Source organism: Malus domestica, chromosome 11, assembly GCF_042453785.1.
Source record: "Malus domestica chromosome 11, GDT2T_hap1".
Taxonomy (NCBI): domain Eukaryota; kingdom Viridiplantae; phylum Streptophyta; class Magnoliopsida; order Rosales; family Rosaceae; genus Malus; species Malus domestica.
Window position 1 is genome coordinate 15,650,606 of NC_091671.1, and position 19,510 is coordinate 15,670,115.

Consider the following 19,510-nt stretch of genomic DNA (forward strand, 5'->3'; position numbering starts at 1 on the left):
AACATTAGAAACTAATCCTTTCTTGCATTTGAAACTAGAAGAAAAAAGCAAAGAAAACTGAACAAATAACCCAAGTGTGAAAAAAGCAAAGAAAACTGAACAAAGCATCATTAACCATTGCCGCCAGACCCATACTTCTTGCCAAGAAGTAGGACTTGCAATTTGTCATAGCCAGCAAGCACATTGGCACTTGCATAGTCTAAAATGCAGAATAAAAATTAACAACATAAAATAAGATATAATAAGGAAATCTTTTACGAGAATAAAATGTTACAAGTTCTTACGTTATGCAATAAACTAGCCGAAGAACATACACTTTGCGGTTGGATCATTGCAGCATCTACTTGGCATCAAGTTTCCAAAGGTAATTAATTTTGACATCAACTCCAATATATAGTTTGAAAAACTTGCAGCATCTACTTGGCATCAAGTTTCCAAAGGTAATTAATTTTGCCGACACTAGCTCATCCCATATGATTATACTTACTTTCGATTCCCTTTCTTTAATTAGAAAAACTCTAAACAATTCTAAACAATTCCTTTTCTTTAATTATGCAATTCCCTTTCTACTAGAGCTCATGGACTGGAGGGGGAGATTGTTGGTATATGGTCCAGAATAAAATTCTCGAACGACGTTGGCATGCGACAGCCGGGAATTAAGGTTCAAGACTTTGAATAATGGAGGGTTGGTCTTCCTTAATTCCTAGCTTATAACTATCCTTCCTAGTCTCTTCTCTCTCGTCATCAAATTAATGGTGATTAAGTTAAGTTAACGACCACCACAAGACTATGTCTATTTTATATTCCTAAAGTGGTCATTTATTTTATATTCCTACTAGAGCTCATATGACGGAAACTTTAATTATGCATAATTATTATTCAATGTGACCGAAACAATTGTTGAGCATTTTTGCAGGTTTGTCTGTCCGTGGAGGAGGGAGGTCGACACATATACAAATATACAAATAAGTTTGACTGTTTCTCAACACATATACAAATAAGTTTGACTGTTTCTCAACACATATACAAATAAGTTTGACTGGATCAGAGGTTCGACTTCGGCTTCATGTTGATTGTTCTCCTTCTCCTTGTGTCGTAAATAGCACCAAGGATAAGGAGAAGCAAATCGGGCTTGTGATATCTTCAAGGACCGTTGGTGGCTTGATCTTTAAGGATTTGATTCAAGAGTGGTGAATCGACACGTGTAGTTCACAACGCCTTAGTGAGTTGACTCAAGAATTTGAGGGTCAAAACAAGTCCATCAAATCTAGAGTACGATCAACCCTGATGATATGGGATACTCTTGCTGTTGAGGTATTTGCCAATATCTGATCCACTATCATGAGGTATTTGCCGGTGGAATTCGTGACCTTGACAACAGTTGAGAATGAGTACTCGAGAGCAAAAGTTCCAGGCAAAGACAAAGATAAGGAGAAAGACAAAGACAAAGACAAAGACAGGGAGAAAGCATGATATGGGATACTCTTGCTTTCGACCCTGATGATATGAGATACTCTTGTTCTTGGTGTGGCTTATTTGCTGAGGTCTTATCGGGGGGAAATAAAGCTGAGTATTTCGAGAGGTTATGTTGAGGGTGCCTTCTCGAATGCGAGAAATTGTTGAGCATTTTTGCAGATTTGTCTGTCCGTGGAGGAGGGAGGTCGACATATAAAGGAAGCTGAGAAAGCTGACACTCTTCGATATCTGGCTTCGGTGGTATGTGAGCAAGCCCAACTTTTGAGAAAGCGGTGGCGCTTCGACAAACTACCCGTGATTTCCGCAAAGCTTTCTCTGCATGTGACAAGTGCTGACGAGGCTGAGAGAGACATGCGCATCTTTGTTATCTGAGATCGATGCTTCGATAAATTTTCCGTGATTTTCGCAAAGCTGACACTCTTCGATATCTGAGAAAGCTGACACTCTTCGATATCTGAGAAAGCTGACACTCTTCGATATCTGGCTTCGGTGGTTTGTGAGCAAGCCCAACTTTTGAGAAAGCTGACACTCTTCGATATCTGGAATCGGTGGTTTGTGAGCAAGCCCAACTTGCGAGAGGATGCCTCTTCGATTTCTGAGGAGCGCCTCTTTGATTTCTTCTTTTTATAGAGGCGTTAATTTTTTTCCACAACACACTTGAGCTCCCTCCTGTAAACACTCCCTTCTTGCACTTCCGAAATCTGAATCTGTCCGATCTCTTCTTTCTCAACACCTTCAGAAAATGTCTGGCCCTTCCGATCGTCGTTTTGACTTGAACATTGGTGAAGAGGCAGCTCCGCCTTCACCAGACAACATATGGCGCCCATCTTTCATATCCCCTACTGGTCCCCTTACCGTTGGGGCTTCGGTGATGAAGAATGATATGACAGCTGCGGTGGTGGCCCGGAACCTTGTCACTCCTAAAGATAACAGACTGCTTTCAAGGCGGTCTGATGAATTGGCTGTCAAGGAGTCTCTGGCTCTCAGTGTGCAGTGTGCAGGTTCCGTGTCCAACATGGCCCAACGCCTATTTGCCCGAACCCGTCAAGTTGAATCGTTGGCGGCTGAAGTGATGAGTCTCAAGCAAGAGATTAGAGGGCTCAAGCATGAGAATAAAGAGTTGCACAAGCTCGCACACAGCTATGCGACCAACATGAAGAGGAAAATTGACCAGATGCAGGACACTGATGGTCAAATTTTACTTGATCATCGGAGGTTTGTGGGTTTGTTCCAACAGCATCTGCCTTCGTCTTCAGGAGCGGCACCGCGTAGTGAAGCTCCAACTGATCAACCTATGTTGCCTCCTCCTTCTGTGGCCCCGCCGACTGCTGAAGCTCCGCCGACTACTGAAGCACCACCTGACCAATGAATGCTATTAGTTTACACATCATTGTAAAATATTTTTACTTTTATGTTTTTTTTTTTAAGTGTTTTTTTTTTTAAGTGTTTTTTTTTTTTTTTAATATGTAACTTAATGTAAAAAGACTTTGTTTAACCAATGAATGCTATTGTTTTGATGAGATACACATTGTTTCGATCGTCAATTTAAAACATTTACACAAGTGGATACCACAAATCTTATGTTATAGTTAATGAAAATATAAATAAACTCCAAGTGTTAGTGAATCTATTGTTTTGATGGGATACACATTGTACAAAACTAGTTTCACCGATCCAACCGTCAAACTTGTTTGTATATGCTTTGAGATCGCATACGCCAAAAAATCACAAAAAAAAAACTTTCAAAGATCAAGTAACGGGACAAAACTTTTCGACGGTTATAAACGAAAAATCACGATTTAACGGTTATTTTAACTCCGATTTTGATGATTTTTTACAGCTACACTCCTTGATCCTATATGAATACAATGAACTAATTCGATCGTCAATTTAAAACATTTACACAAGTGGATACCACAAATCTTATGTTATAGTTAATGAAAATATAAATAAACTCTAAGTGTTAGTGAATCTATTGTTTTGATGGGATACACATTGTACAAAACTAGTTTCAACAATCCAACCGTCAAACTTGTTTGTATATGCTTCGAGATCGCATACGCCAAAAATCGTAAAAAACAAACATTCAGAGATCAAGTAACGGGACAAAACTTTTCGACGGTTATAAACGAAAAATCACGATTTAACGGTTATTTTAACTCCGATTTTGATGATTTTTTACAGCTACACTCCTTGATCCTATATGAATACAATGAACTAATTCGATCGTCAATTTAAAACATTTACACAAGTGGATACCACAAATCTTATGTTATAGTTAATGAAAATATAAATAAACTCTAAGTGTTAGTGAATCTATTGTTTTGATGGGATACACATTGTACAAAACTAGTTTCAACGATCCAACCGTCAAACTTGTTTGTATATGCTTCGAGATCGCATACGCCAAAAATCACAAAAAAAAAACATTCAAATATCAAGTTACGGAACAAAACTTTTCGACGGTTATAAACGAAAAATCACGATTTAATGGTTATTTTAACTCCGATTTTGATGATTTTTTTACAGCTACACTCCTTGATCCTATATGAATACAATGAACTAATTCGATCGTCAATTTAAAATATTTACATAAGTGGATACAACAAAAGAAAAAGACAATGTAAGAACCCCAAAAGAAAAGCAAAAGGCCCAAAAAAAAAAAAAAACTCTTTGCGCGACGTAGGCCTGCGTCGCGCAAAGATGTTTTGCGCGACGCAAGGGTACCTACGTCGCGCAAAGCCTTTGTTTTTCTTTTTTTTTTTGTTTTTTTTTAAATATGTATTTCCCTTTTGCTTATGAACTAATTCGATCAACGAATTAAAACATTTACAAAAGTGAATACCACAAAATTTTATATTATACTTAATGAAAGTATAAATAAACTTTAAGTGTTAGTGAATCTATTGTTTTGATGGGAAACGCATTGTACGAAATTAGTTTCAACGATCCAACCGTCAAACTTGTTTGTACATGTTTCGAGATCGCATATGCTAAAAATTGCAAAAAAAAAATATTCAGATATCAAGTAATGGGACAAACCTTTTCGACGGCGATAAATGAAAAATCACGATTTAACGGTTATTTTAACTCCGATTTTGATGATTTTTTACAGCTACATTCCTTAACCCTATATGAATACAATGAATTAATTCGATCGTCAATTTAAAACATTTACACAAGTGGATACAACAAAAGAAAAAGGCAATGCAAGAACCCCAAAAGATAGGCCCAAAAAAAAAAAAAAAATATTGGCGCGACGTAGGTACCCCTACGTCGCGCAAAACAGCTTCACGTGACGTATGTGCACCAGCGTCGCGCAAAATTAGGAAAAAAGTGGTAAATTATCTTGATTTGGCGCCAAAACTTTGTGCGACGAAGCCTGGCGTCGCGCAAAACGGCCTTGCGCGACGCAGGGGTACCTACGTTGCGCAAAACATCTTTGCGCGACGAAGTCTGACGTCGCTCAAAGTGTCGTTGCGCAAAGTATGTTTGCGCGACGGTTTCTTTGTAGCGTCGCGCAAAGTATGTTTGCGCGACGAAATTTGCTACGTCGCGCAAGTTTCCGTCGCGCAAACATATTTTTGTACTAGTGTGTCTACACTAAAAAGGATGAGAAGTGAGCTAAGCCTTACAATGGACTAGCAATAATGTGGCCAAAATTCGTATTTGGTGAGAATTGAACCTAATACCACTTACTTACAAGTAAAGAAGAATATCACTAGACTGTATTACTAAGTGACTAATACCCGCATTTTTAAGTATACAGAAAATTTTGTTATTTAAGCTTGTTTGTAAAGGGGGGAAATGATGATTTTCCTTTTGTTTTACAAGCAGAATACCAACTTTTATTAGAAAAGTACTAATACCACACCCTTTGAGAACTTAGGACAGCTATATACACCCATTATAATAATTGTTTTTTTTTTTTTTTGTGCTTCTAGGTATACCATTCTTGGATTAGAGACACACGTACAAAGTGCTGTTGTCATGCACAGTGTGTGTTGTTATGAGCTGACTACTCTTCATACGTGGACATAAGGGTTTTGTGCTACGTCCAGTATTATATGATGTAATGCTGCTTCTAATTAGTTGACTAGTGTTGCTGTATCATGTACATATATAGTTATTTTCCTACAGGATAATGCTCATAACTCAATCGGTCGGGGAGTTTAATTTTAATTATTATCAATACTATTTGAGGTTGTGAGTTAGTTCAGCTGCATTAGAAAGAGAAAATTGGATTGAATACCTGGAGCTTTATTGACCCGCGATCAAATATAAATCTTTTGTTTTTTTTTTTTCGAATAATTGCCATATCCAATTAGCATATATACTGTGTTAATTAGGTGTTGACCTATTTTCAAAGTAGGACTCGAACGGTTCGATTCGGTGCATTTTACATTCATATCGATTTTTGAGGAAAACCGTCAAGCTCATCCTATTTTATCGATGCATTTTATGCTACATCTCGTTTAGGTATTACTATTTTTCACCAAAAACTACTTTACTTTAAAGTTAGCAAAAAAAATGCTTGGTAAACATAAAAGCAGCCTCCAGATGAACCTTTAATAATATTTTAAATTCCCTTCATTAGTAGCTTGCGCGGCGGAAAAAATATTCGTCACGCAAAAATGCCAGGAAAGGGGAAAAAAATCGCAAAATTATGTGACGAAAGGCCTCGGTCTGGGTTGGTGAAACATAAAAGCAATCTCCATATGAGCTTGAAGTCCAGAGTCCACCAGCAGACCCTAACAGCCTTGCTAGGCTCTGCTCTGCCTCGGCCCACTACGCATGTAGCAAGCTTAGGCTTGCTAGGCTTCGCTCACACGACCTGGCCCGCCTATAGCAAGTTTTGCTTGCTGGGCTTGTCACTTATCATGGCCCGCGATCACCAAAGCCAGCCCATATGTTGAGGTTGTTTCCCCACGGCCCAAATCGAAGCCAGCCTGCGTCTGGGCTTCACGCGCACCATCTAAGCCAGCTTCTATGCTGGGCCTGTGTCCCCTCGCACCAAATTTGGCCCACAACCAGTACCTTGGGCTGCTGGGCCTATCCCAAAACCCCGGCCCGTGGCTTGCAACCATGCGAGGCCCATATGCCCCTTTAGGGCTTTGCCCTACTCACGGCACCCAAGCCGAATGCTATTGAGCCATGGTTTTTCGAATCCAATGCTAATTTTTGGCATTTTATATAATTTTAGCCCGAATGTTATTATTATTTTTTACTTCTACAATCGACCATGTAAGGTCCAATCTATTGAATTAATTAAAGTGACCAGCATTCCATTAATCTGACAATTAATCCAAAATAATTGGCTTGAAGTCCACTTTTTGGCATTAACAATTCAATAAATTATTTCATTTCTTTGAACCGCTGGCTCCCTTTCGTAGTCGCGAAGCACTCACACTTGAGTTTCTGAAACAACTTGAATCCACTACCCTTAGTTGTATATTGTATTTTGTGTTCTTACAGGTACCTCTTTTCATAAACCGGAAGTTCATAACTAAACTCGAACATGTAGTTTCGAAGTTAGTGCCTTTGAAACCCGAAGTTTTTATAAAACAATACACCGATGAAAACCTGACATTTTTCATGTAAACCATATCTTAGAACCCCGAATTTCCATAGCACCAATCACAATCTTATTCCCTCCATTCAATGAATTGTCGAACCGTAACAAGTTCGATTTCACTGACTTGGATGTTTCTTAACTGAAACCACTTTATGTGAGTACAAGACGTGAATCTCCCTTAATTATCAAGAAGCTGAGAAACCATTGTAGCCAACAATGGCATGGAAGAGCTGAATAAGCCTCCGCCCTGATCTTTATTCGAAGACTTATGCCCAAAGCATTACCCACTGAAGTACCTCTCTAACGAGGATTCCATGGCTCTTTGGCTCACTCCTATGAACCGTTTAATCATGAAAGACATTGCCTTAAGCATACCATGTTTACGTCTATGAATGAGTACGATCCTGAAGTTTATAAATCCAATCGAATTTTGACTAGAAAATACTTTTCTCATCCTTCCAAGTTTCTACCTCGCTCCTGAAGTAGTAGTGTAGAAAGTGGAAGTTTACCAAATTCTCGGATCTGATTACTACCACAAATGTGAGAGAAAGGTTTAGACCCAGCTTCGGTTGGAGTCTACCGAACGTTATAGACCTAGTTCGACAAGAGTCTACCGAATGGCTTAACCTAGTTCGGTCAAAGCCCACTGAATCGTGGTGCTCTGCTTCAGCAGGGATGCACCTAAGGGCATGCTCTGCTTCGACAGAGGTTCACCGAATGGTATTGCTCTGCTTTGGTAGAGGTCTATTGAACAGACCCTTCAACTTCAGTTGGAGCCTACCAAACCCAAGTCTAGGTATGTCTCTCTCACTATCTAATTTCGAGTTTATTTTTACAACATATGGTAGAATTCGGGCTTGCTAAGGTGTGGCATCATGCTCAATGGGTGATCCTTGGCACCTAAGACCTAAAACTTCATGAATAAGGGATAATATTTCCAAACCTTAACCATACATAATCTACTTTCATCTTGATGGAATAGATCATTGGTTATGCACCTGTTTGTGGTCCTACCAATGTCATTGAGGAGTACCATTTTAGTAGTCAATATATGAGACTAATTTTGCTCCACCAAACATCGTTGGAAGAGCAGACTTTTGACATAGATGACCTTGTTGGCCGAATCCCCTTAGTAAACCATGTACTTTGTGAACACTTTTCTATGTTCTTGGATTCAAGTTTGGTGTATGTTTTAGTTATGGATAATCTTATCGATATTGTCCTCGAATATGAGTTAATTGAATCATGTTTCTTGTACATATGTGACCAATGTTCAAGAGATTCGAAAACCAAGACGAAGGAAATTCCAATGTTCAAGATTTTGGACCTCGATGATCCACATGGTTCAACGTGATGACGAGTGGAGTGGCACCACCCCCACAGGGCACCACCATGGCAACCACCACGGCAGCCACCACCGTGGCAACTTTTGGCAAGCCCATAACCCATAGTGAACAACAAGCCCAAGCACCAAGAGCAGTCTAAGCTCAGCGCACGACCCAAGACATGTAGGCCTAAGCCATGCCAAATACAACCAAGCACCTCGTGCCTCTCCAAAACACATGGGCCCAAGCCCAGGATGAGTTGACCTTAGCCACGACCCGGCGTAAGCCCAGTGCACATCCGAGTCGAGCTCATGCCCAACTCTCACGCATGCCGCACGTGCAACAGCCTACTCCTGTGGCCCAGCCCATTCCCGTGGCTTCCTAAGCAGCCCAAACCAGTCCAAGAACGGTTCAACCATCCCGGCTTCAGATTTCTGGACCGACGATTGAATCAGGGGCATTTTCACCCCATTTTTTTGCAAATTTGATGCTTGCCAACTCAAATCTCGAGCTCAGAGTCTACCACACTTCCACTATTCAAGGAGACGCATTCCTTCCAAGTTATTCTAACCCAAATGGTGAACAACACTTGTCTCGACAAGTCATAAAGTTAATAAGCACCCTTGCACAACAAATGACCTTCATGAATTAGCTTTTGTAGCGCCCCAAGATGCAACGTGCCCTAAACAAGGTGTCCCAAAGTAGGACAAGGGCAGACGAAGAACCTTTCTAGTAGCGTTCCGGTAAGCAGCCACTCGACCAGCCACGAACCTAGCTTTCCAGCAGTGTACACTCCCAATTGGGCCCCCGAGATAGTGTATACTCTTGTCTTAAATCGGGGAAGAGTATGCACTCTCAGTTAGGCCCACAAACGAGCATACACTCACTATTGGGACTACACTCTGATAATTAACATGAGCAACCTTCCAGGCGAAGTGTTCATTTGCAGCTAGGCTGGCAAGGAGTATTCTCCACCTCAAATCAGAGTAGGCAGCATGATGAACGAAGATAAGCAGTCACTCAATCTAGCTCAAGTTCAACCGGCAGCCTACGAGGAATTCCCTCGTCTGCTAGGAACGAACCACATGCACTGCCGCCGCGGCATAGACGAGCCGAGCATATAGAAGAACAACCTAGACCAATAGGTCAAGACCAGGGGCAGTTGAGAGCTCCGCTACCCCAGCAAAAACAAATTCTGGAAGAAGTAGAGAGGCTCTTGACCAAGCAGTTGTGTGATTTCTAGTGCAATGAGATCACCGATGTAGTGCTACGATGGGACATAACTAACATGAGCAGGTCATCCTTCACGAATGAGATCGAGTAGGCAAAGCCTCTACACAAGTTTAGCATGCCATTTCACATCTTTCAAAGAAGATTGAGACCTGGAGAGACACTTGAAGCACTACCGAAGCAACAATCATCTTATGTGCAAGATATTAACTAACACTTTACAAGGCAAGGTGCAAGATTGGTTTCACACCTTACCGCCATGATCTATCCGGAGTTTTGATGAACTTTCCTTGGCTTTCACCAAAGAATACTCATTCCACCACTCGATAAATAAGAAGTCTGATCATTTGTTCAATGTGAAGAAGAATCTAAATGAGTCACTCTGCGACTACAAGAAGAGGTTCAAAGTAGAGAAGATGAAGATAGTTAGTAGCAATGACTTGATAGCAAGTGCAGCCTTCTAAAAAAGGCTCCCAGCAGAGCACCTGCTGTTTGAAGAATTGATCATGAAAGAAGATCTTACTCTGGCAGACTCTTTCGCTCTGGTAAAGAAGCATGCACTTTGGTATGAGGCTCGGCGAGCAGACAAGGAACCCGAGCAACCTGGAAAAGAATCGGTAGTAGCTTAAAAAAAGGACGAAAAGCAGTACAACAATAAAAACAAGTAAGGGGCAAATTGAAGGGACCGATTCCTGATTAAATGAGGCCCGACGCCCAAGAACTATTCTAAGTTCTCAATCCCGACCTACCAAATCCTTCGCAACATCAAGAGCGAACCATGGTTCAAGCTGTCGAAATAATCAAAATGAGATACTTCCAAGTTGGAACACACCAAGTACCGCACATTCCACCAAAGTCCCGATCACACAACTGACGACTGCTACACTTGGAAGAATTACCTAGAGAAGCTCATGAAGGAAGGCAAGGTCAATAGATAATTGGACAAGCCATCTATGCAGCTTAGAAAAAACATAGATGTCGACGAAAAGATGCACAATAAGACGATTCAAATTAATGGCATCTTTGCCAAATCTGAGCACTTAGGGGCCACCAACAATTCTAAGAAGCGTAAAATCCAGCAGGTTCTGCTAGTCTCACAGGCTAGGCAACACCCAACATGGACCCATCGTTGGCTTCACCGAGTAGGATGCCAAGGGCGTCAATTTCCTGCATGATGACGCACTAGTGGTATCTGTCCAATTAGCTCACGTTGTATGATGGTCGACAATGAAAGTGCAGTAAACCTACTTCAGCTCTTAACAATTCAGAAGATGGGTCTGGAAACCACAATCATACACTGAGCGGAGGTACTCACCAGATTCAACGGACACAAATCGACTGTCATCAGCTACATCACATTATGTGAAAACACCACCAATTGTATCAAAGTAGACGTTCACAATAGTAAGCGACCCATCTCTCTACAATGGGATTCTAGGACGACCTTGGTTGATAAAGCTGAACGCCGTCACTTCCGTCAAGTATCAGAAAATCCGAAGAGATGTTCACGGAGAAATCATGTCTGACCAGGCCGCATCTTGATGATGCACCGTGCAAATCCTGAATGAGTCAAAAAGAAAACCTTTAACCCCATAGAGGCTACCGAGGTCCAAAGAGACAACGAGGCTACTAAATAGCAATTACAGTAGGCAGATCAAGAATATGGCGTCCAAATCAACATGTTAGCAGACGAGACAGGATGGAAACCTGAAGAGGATGCCGAACACATCATTCTTAATCCTCAGTAACCAAAAAAGACTGCTAAAATCAGCTCACATTTAAGCCCGAAGGAAAATAAGGAACTTATGGTTTTTCTTAGGGAAAATTGTGACGTCTTCACGTGGCCACCTTCTGACATGTTTGGCATCGACCCCAAGATAGCTTGCCATAAGTTGCACGTCAACTTCGCTGCCAAAATCAATTATCCAAAAGAGAAAACATTTCGCACTCGAGCAGGTGGCAATCATCGTAATAGAAATTGACAAGTTATTGAATGACGCATTCATAGAAGAGGTAACACACTCAGCATAGCTAGCCAACGTCATGCTAGTAATGAAGAAAGAGAAGGGCAAATTGAGGGTTTTTGTAGACTACACCGACCTCAACAAAGCATACCCAAAAGATCCTTATCCAGTTCCTCGAATCGATCCATTAATAGATTCAACTTCTGGGAACCAGCTGCTCAGTTTCTTCGACGCATACTCTAGCTACAACCAAATTGCCATGAACAAACCCAATAAGGAGAAAACTGTGTTCGTGATTGAGTGAGGCACCTATTGCTACAACGTCATGCCCTTTAGCCTTAAGAATGCATGAGCCACTTACCAAAGATAGGTAAACATGATGTTCAAGAAGCAAATTGGAATAACCAAGGAGGTCTACGTTGACGACATCATGGTGAAGGGTAAGCAGTGATCAGACCACATCGGCAACTTGGCAAAAACTTTCTACATCCTTAGAAAGTACAAGATGAAACTCAATCCCACCAAATGCACATTTGGAGTATCTTGAGGTAGATTCTTAGGTACCTAGTAACCCAACGAGGAATCAAAGCACATCCCAAGAAAATTTGAGCAATCCTACAAATGAAATCTCCAACTACCTTGAAAGAGATCCAAAGCTTGACCGAATGAACAGCCGCCCTTAACCGTTTTCTTTCGCAGTCCACCAATCGATGCAAGCCTTTTTTTCAAAGCAATCAAGAGGGCACAACGATACGAATGGGATGACGAGTGCGAAAAAGCTTTCCAAGACTTGAAGAAGTATCTCACATCACCTCCCTTACTATCCAAGCCAGAAGTAGCCGAGGACTTATACATTTACTTGGCAGTCTCGGAAGTAGTAGTGAGCTATGCCCTTATACGAGAAGAGATGGGGGCCTAATTGCTGGTATTCTACACTTCTAAAGCTCTTCTCGATGGGGAAACTAGATATCCAAAGATTGAGAAATTAATTTTGGTAGTTATTACTGCTCGAAAACTCAGACCATATTTGTAGGCTTGCACAATTGTCATCAGGACTTAGTATCCTCTACGATCAATTCTACATGGTCCAGACGCTTCTCAACGAGTGATGAAATGGCCGTTAGAACTTGGCAAATACAATTTAGTTTTATGATCGCGCAAGGCAATAAAGGCCCAAGCCTTGGCGGACTTTATAGCAAAATTCACGCCTAGCCTAGGCGACGTGACAGAGCGGCCCAATGACACCCTGGAGGTAGCTGAGCACACCTTAGCCGCGCCTGCTTCACTCGATGGAGACTTCTGTCATTAACATGTCGACGACGTATCCAACTACAAGGGCTTAGGAGCATGTGTGGTCTTTGTCACCCCAGACTATTCAATGCTTGAATAGGTAAACACTCCAAGCTTCAAAGCATCTAACAATAATCCGAAGATGGCGTAATACCTAAAGAAGGTACGAAAGCAACTTGAGGCATTTCAGACCTACACCTTCACTCAAGTTCCGCAGGTAGACAATGCTTACGGGAACACGCTAGCCGGCTTAGGCTCCGCCCTAAACCACCAACTCAAACACTTTATTCCAGTGGAGTATCTAGACAAGCCAAGCATAGAGGTGGAGCCAGCAGCCAAGGTGTCACAAGTTAGTACAACTCCAAACTGGCAAAGTTCCATTATAAATTATCTGGTCAATGGCACACTCCCCACGAAAAGGTTGGAGTCTAGAAAACTCCAAATGAAGGCAGCATGCTACTACATATGGAACGACATTCTCATACGAAGATCCTACACTAGTCCACATCTCTGCTGCCTAGCGCCTCCTGACAACCTAAAGGTCCTAAGTTCAATCCATGAAAATGTATGTAGAAATCACTCCAAAGGCCGATCTTTAGCATAAAAGGCTCTTAAAGCAAGCTACTTCTGGCCTACTATGCATCAAGACATAAAGAATTTAGTACAAAAGTATGACCACTGCCAACACTACAAACTGATACCAGCACTGCCTGTCAGCAAACTACACCCACAGACGAGTCCTTGGCCATTAATGCGGTGGGTGATTGACTTGGTGGGGCCAATGTCGTTGTTAATGGGGACAAAGGCATAATGATCGTGGCAACCGATTACTTCACCAAATGGATAAAAGCAAAGCCCATGACAATAACGACTCAGACAAACATAGAACACTTCATATGGAGGAACATCATTTGCCAATTTGGCATCCCTTAATCCATCGTTAACAGCCTGTAATTCGTAGGCAAAGATTTCGTGAAGTTCTTCCAAAAATATGGCATCAAGCAGCACACGTTCATGCCAATGTATTCTTAAGGTAATGGGCAGGCCGAAGCATCCAACAAGAAGATTCTCGATTGCCTCAAGAAATCCCCTTCCGACAAGAAGGGAAAGTAGCCAGACGAACTCCCCGGATGTCTATGGGTGTGTCGCATAACTAAACGACGAGTAACCAGTGAGACTCTTTTTTCTTTAGCATTTGGTTCTGAAGCAATCATTCTTCCTACTGTCATCGTGCCAAGTGTTAGCACTTTACTACCAACCATCGAGCAAAATGAAAATGAGATGGCCACAAATCTAGATCTAGCAGAGAAGAAACACGAGAATGTCATCACCCACATCGCAGCCTACCAGCAGCAGCTCCTCTCTAGCTACAACAAAGAGCCAAGATCTGGCAATTCCAACCCGATGATCTAGTCCTAAGAAAAGCCTTCATCACTGCCCGAAGAGATGGCTCCAAAAAGATGGATCCCATTTGGGAAGGTTCGTACAAGGTCAATAAAGTAGGCAGCAAAGGTAGCTACACCCTCGCCACCATAAACGACAAAGAGATCGAAAAATGGTCGAACAAATCTAAAGAAGTACCATGCTTGACCTCTTACTACATCAAAGCCTAAAGACTTAAGCAGCTCAACAAACACCACCTCGCGAGCCAATGATTATCCAGTTGTTATGTAGTTTCTACTTTAAAGCTAAGTTTTCGTTCGTTTCACTCATTTTTCAATGAGGAATTCAAAAGTAATTTACAACTTAGCTTGACTACATGCTTACAACAACTGATCACTTCTGCACTTCAAAAGAAGATCACGGCCTTCTTAGGGACTCAGCGCAAGAACTGCGCCCCCTAGGGACCAACCATACTCTCCAGTATAAGAGGGTAAACCAATTCCCCAACATTCACATAGGTCTGCTCTCCATTGCAGGAGGATAAATTTTGCACTCCGAATATCCAAACGTGGATGAGTCGAGCTGCCCTGGTATAATTAGGTGTATGATGGCTTGCACCCAAATTCCTAGAAGTAGCCACAACGGTCTTTTTCAAGGCTTAGTTAACGGAAGAATTTTGGGTCTCTTGGCCTAATCCGTGGGGATTTGGGCCTCAGAGACGGATGAGGCACATTATGTAGTATGCCCTATGGCCGGTTGACCTAGAACCCTAAAGCCGCTACTGAGTGCACTAAGGTAGCCTACGATTTTCAGAAAACTGCCTACGGCTTGCCCTTCGAGCAGTGAGCCGTGCTAAACTTATACAACCACATATTTTTGTAAGAGGTTAGACAAGTTAACGCACATATACGAGGCTTATTCACTGCCGACATGCTACGCAACCAAAAAGCTTCACCTCTGCCAAAGCGCAGGATGATCACTTAAGATCTATATTGATTCCTAAAGTGTTATGATACTTGCTATGCAACCCACGAAATTGGTTACATAAAATCAAGTAGTTCTCTCAAACCTTTGCTTACAAAATTCTATACAACTGCGTACTTTTGAAACTAGAGGTTGGCGAATTTCATATCCCAAAAATCTTTGGTACATTGTGATGCAAGCCACACAGTTTAAATGATTGAAGAAAGCCAAGGTTAACAGCCAAGTGGTCACGCTGACTTGTCTACTTCTATAAGTAAGGCGTCCGGCTGCCAACGTAATGGCTAACAACTTTGCAAAGTTCTACACCAACACTCACGGTTGCATAGGCTATGCGAGTTTGTCTACTTATAGAAAAGTAGCATGCCCGCCGTTGGTTTAAAAGCCAAAGGTTGGGCATGAACAAAAGAAGTAAAGATGAAGAAAAATAGAGGAAGTAAGTTTATTAAATTTTCTAGGCTAGAAAATTTGATAAACAACTAGCAAAGGCCTAAAGAGTTCAAGCAAAGCAAAAAAGCAAAAAGGAAAACAAAGAAAATCCTAAAGGCTACCTAGAAGACTACTCTGCTTCAACTTAGACATCCCACAACTACTCGGTTGCCACACCTTCAGTAGCGGCACCATCAGGGGCTTCACCCCCGGTTGTTCTAGCCTAGGCACCAACTTCTCCTACTACTTCACCAATGGAAGCCTCGAAAGTAAAAGCAAACAAGTCTTCCGGAGAAATAGAGAAGCTATCACCCTTTAACTACTCGTTTTCCTTAAGTAGACCAACACGGATGCGCTGCAACTCATCCAATTCCTTTTTTAGAATTTCGTTGATCTTCAGTGCATCTTGGAGTTCCAACATTTAGGATTCAAGCCTATCAATAACTTTCTTGAAATGGATCACTTGATTATAAGTAGCAATTAGCTATTCATCCTTCACGTAAGCAGCGGAATAAAGCTCAGAGATGGCACGCTCAAGATCTTGAATCTGAGGTATGTAACATCCAATCTCCTTCTCTACACTTTCATACTTAACTTGGATTGCGTCAAGCCTAGTCTTCAAATCAACGATCTCTTGGCGAGCAGTCTTAAGCTGCAGAGAAATGGGGGTAGAGATGTTAGACCCATTCAAAGTCACGAACACAGACTCCAACCTCTTGACCTTCTAGACTAAAGAATAAGCTCCAGCTGCCATAGTCTTTCCCACCCTCTTGGCAACCTTGGTATTCTCTTGGTCAATGAACATGGACTCGGCAGCTAGAATTGCCAGTTTCTGCATCATAGCAAGCAGAGCAGTCCTTCTATACTCCGTCGTATGCTTTGCAAAGGAACTTAGGCAGATAGCCCCTTTAACGCCATCAACAAGCTTGGCACATACATCCATGTCTTCAAGCAGATCTTGCTTCAAGAGCTCACAAATCTCAGCAGCCTTCCCAGAAACAGGCTTGGTAGATTTCTCACAACTGCCCATGCGAGCAATCTCCTCTTTCTCAGCAAGGGAATCAGTCTCAACAGCGAGGGGAGTGGTTTTTGGCATCACTCTAGCAGCAGAGTTCACCTTATGCTTATTTGGAGTACAACAGACACTAAGGGACATTTGGTGGATTGGTTAACAAGACTTACTAGTGATTTATCAAGAGAAAATTTTGATTTGTTACTTGTACTTATTTGGAGCATTTGCAAAGAACGGAACTTGTTTTTATGGAAGAGAAGGACGCTTGAAACGTTGGAGTTGGTTTGCATAGCATAAAGTTGGTTACAGGAATTCTAGCAATGGCATGGGAAGAACCAAACAGGTAGCAGCAATGAGCCAAAAAAATAGAAGAAACTGGAATTAAACTGGGTAAAATGTAACTTTGATGCGGCCTATGATGAACAACATAAGGTAGGTGACGTTGGGGTGGTGATTCGAAATGAGAATGGGGAGTTTATAGCAGCAATGGTGTCACATCACACTGCCATTCGCTCCCTGTTGCTTGCTGACATGATGGCAATAAGGGACGCGACTCTGTTTGTCAAGGAGTGGCAATTCCCCAGCTTTGGATCTTGAAGGTGATGCAATGCTTGTGATGGCATGACTAAAAAAATGAAGGAAGTGATGACACCTCACATTTTGGAAACATTATAAATGATGCGCGTTCAATTGTTCATTCATTGCCAAGTGGAAGGTTGAATTTAGTGGAAGGATGACAAACAAGGTGGCACACATGCTAGCATGTATGAGCTTGAGTTATGGTAACACTGTGGCTTGGTTTGAGGAACCCCTTGATGTAATTCTTGATCTTCTCTTTTTACCTTCGACCGGGTTGAAAACCTTGGCAAGATTTTTATCGAGGCCCTCTATTTGCACTCTATCCTCATTGATGTACGTATCCATTTGTTATTAATGAATATCGTACCTTTTCAAAAAAAAAATTGGGCTTATTATGTTACATCTCAACCATTAAAGGTGTACAAATCTAATTGTCTAAGACTTGTGATTTTTTTATGGTGCCATAGATCCGCCCCCTATAAATACATATACACAAAACATATATTTTTTTTTATCAAAATATATACACAACATATTGGATAATATAATTATTTTTAATCCTCCAAATTATGGGTTTTATTTAAAATCTCATTAATATAAACAATTATAAATACAAACTTCAATTTTTAATTTAGAAATATAATAACCTTCGTAAAGATACATTATTACATTAATGTCGGGGACTTCGATAAAAAATTGAAAATCAACAAGATTTCAGTCAAAGAATATTGATAACTAGGGAACACATCCAAAGTCTCCCTAAATAATATTTCCATTATGTATTTATGTAATAAGTTATAGTTTTTATTGGTCTCATTTTAGAGAAACATGGATCCACAATACTTGGCGCTCAAGGAATCTTATTTAAGAAATACAACAAACATTAAGAATGAACAAGTCAATGTATAATATTTTTTAACTACAACTTATTAAGTAATAACCACCCTAAAGTTATACTATTAATTTGATCCTAATTGTACAACTTTAAAAGGGTTTTAATATATACATATATAATCATGAATTTTTTTCAACGAAGTGTAAATAATTATCATACATTATACATTATTGCAGCCCCCTTAATTTAGGCATGTACTTAACTTTCATTCAAAGAAGTTCTGTTTTCCCATCAAAGAAGACAATGGGTTTTAATATATACATATATAATCATGAAATTTTTTCAACAAAGTGTAAATAATTATCACTACATTATACATAGGCACGTACCTAACTTTCATTCAAAGAAGTTAGGTTTTCCCAACAAAGAAGACAATAGGTTTTATTATATACATATATAAGCATGAAATGTTTTCAACAAAGTGTAAATAATTATCACTGGTAGCCCCCATAGTTTAGGCACGTAGCTAACTTTCATTCAAAGAAGTTCGGTTTTCCCATCAAAGAAGTCAATATGTAGACCGTAGCAGAATAAAGTAAAAAGAAGTTTGCAAGTTGCATTTTTGTCTAATTTCATCATACGGTTAACCCTACATTTCATCTAAAGCACACATTCGACCAATTGATGGAATTAGTTACCCATTTTTTTCTGGTTTTTTTTTTTTTCTTGTTTTTCCTTCATCTAGCTAATTTTTCTTGAATAAAAAAGCGTACGCTTCAAACTCAAAACAAAACCATAATCGCAAGTTGCATCTTTTCTCTAATTTGATCATACGGTTAACCCTATATTTCATTAATCACCTGCTAAAGCACAGCTGACAATTGATGGAATTTTGTTACTCGTTTTTCTTGTTTTTTCCTCATCTACCTAATTTTTCTTGAATAAAAAAGCATACGCATCAAACTCAGAACAAAACCATAATTATGGATAACATATATTCAAGGAACCTTGCCAAGAAAAATTTATGATTTAATCTATCCAATGTAGATATCGAAAATGTGGCATGTTGGTCGACATTCAAAGGGTGATGTATCATAAGTGAAAGTGATTAGCAAAAAGTACGAATAAATTAAAACCAAAGTCTAAGGTTAAATTAAACTAAGAGTGCGCAGTGTGGAAATGTATTCTTAGTATTATGCATGCAGGGTCAGAGCATAGTTAAAAGTGTAGCAGAATTACAGAATATTCTCACCCTGGATAGGATGGGTATTTATACAAATAACGGGAAATAACCTCCTACATTATCGGAAGTCGATGCCAGCAAGTGTCAGAAATCGTCATCTCCACTAGAGTACATCCACTAAGTCCTAGAGGGGTGCAAAACAGAAAATGTGAATGGCAAAAATAAAAGTTTTGTAAAATCTATTGTTT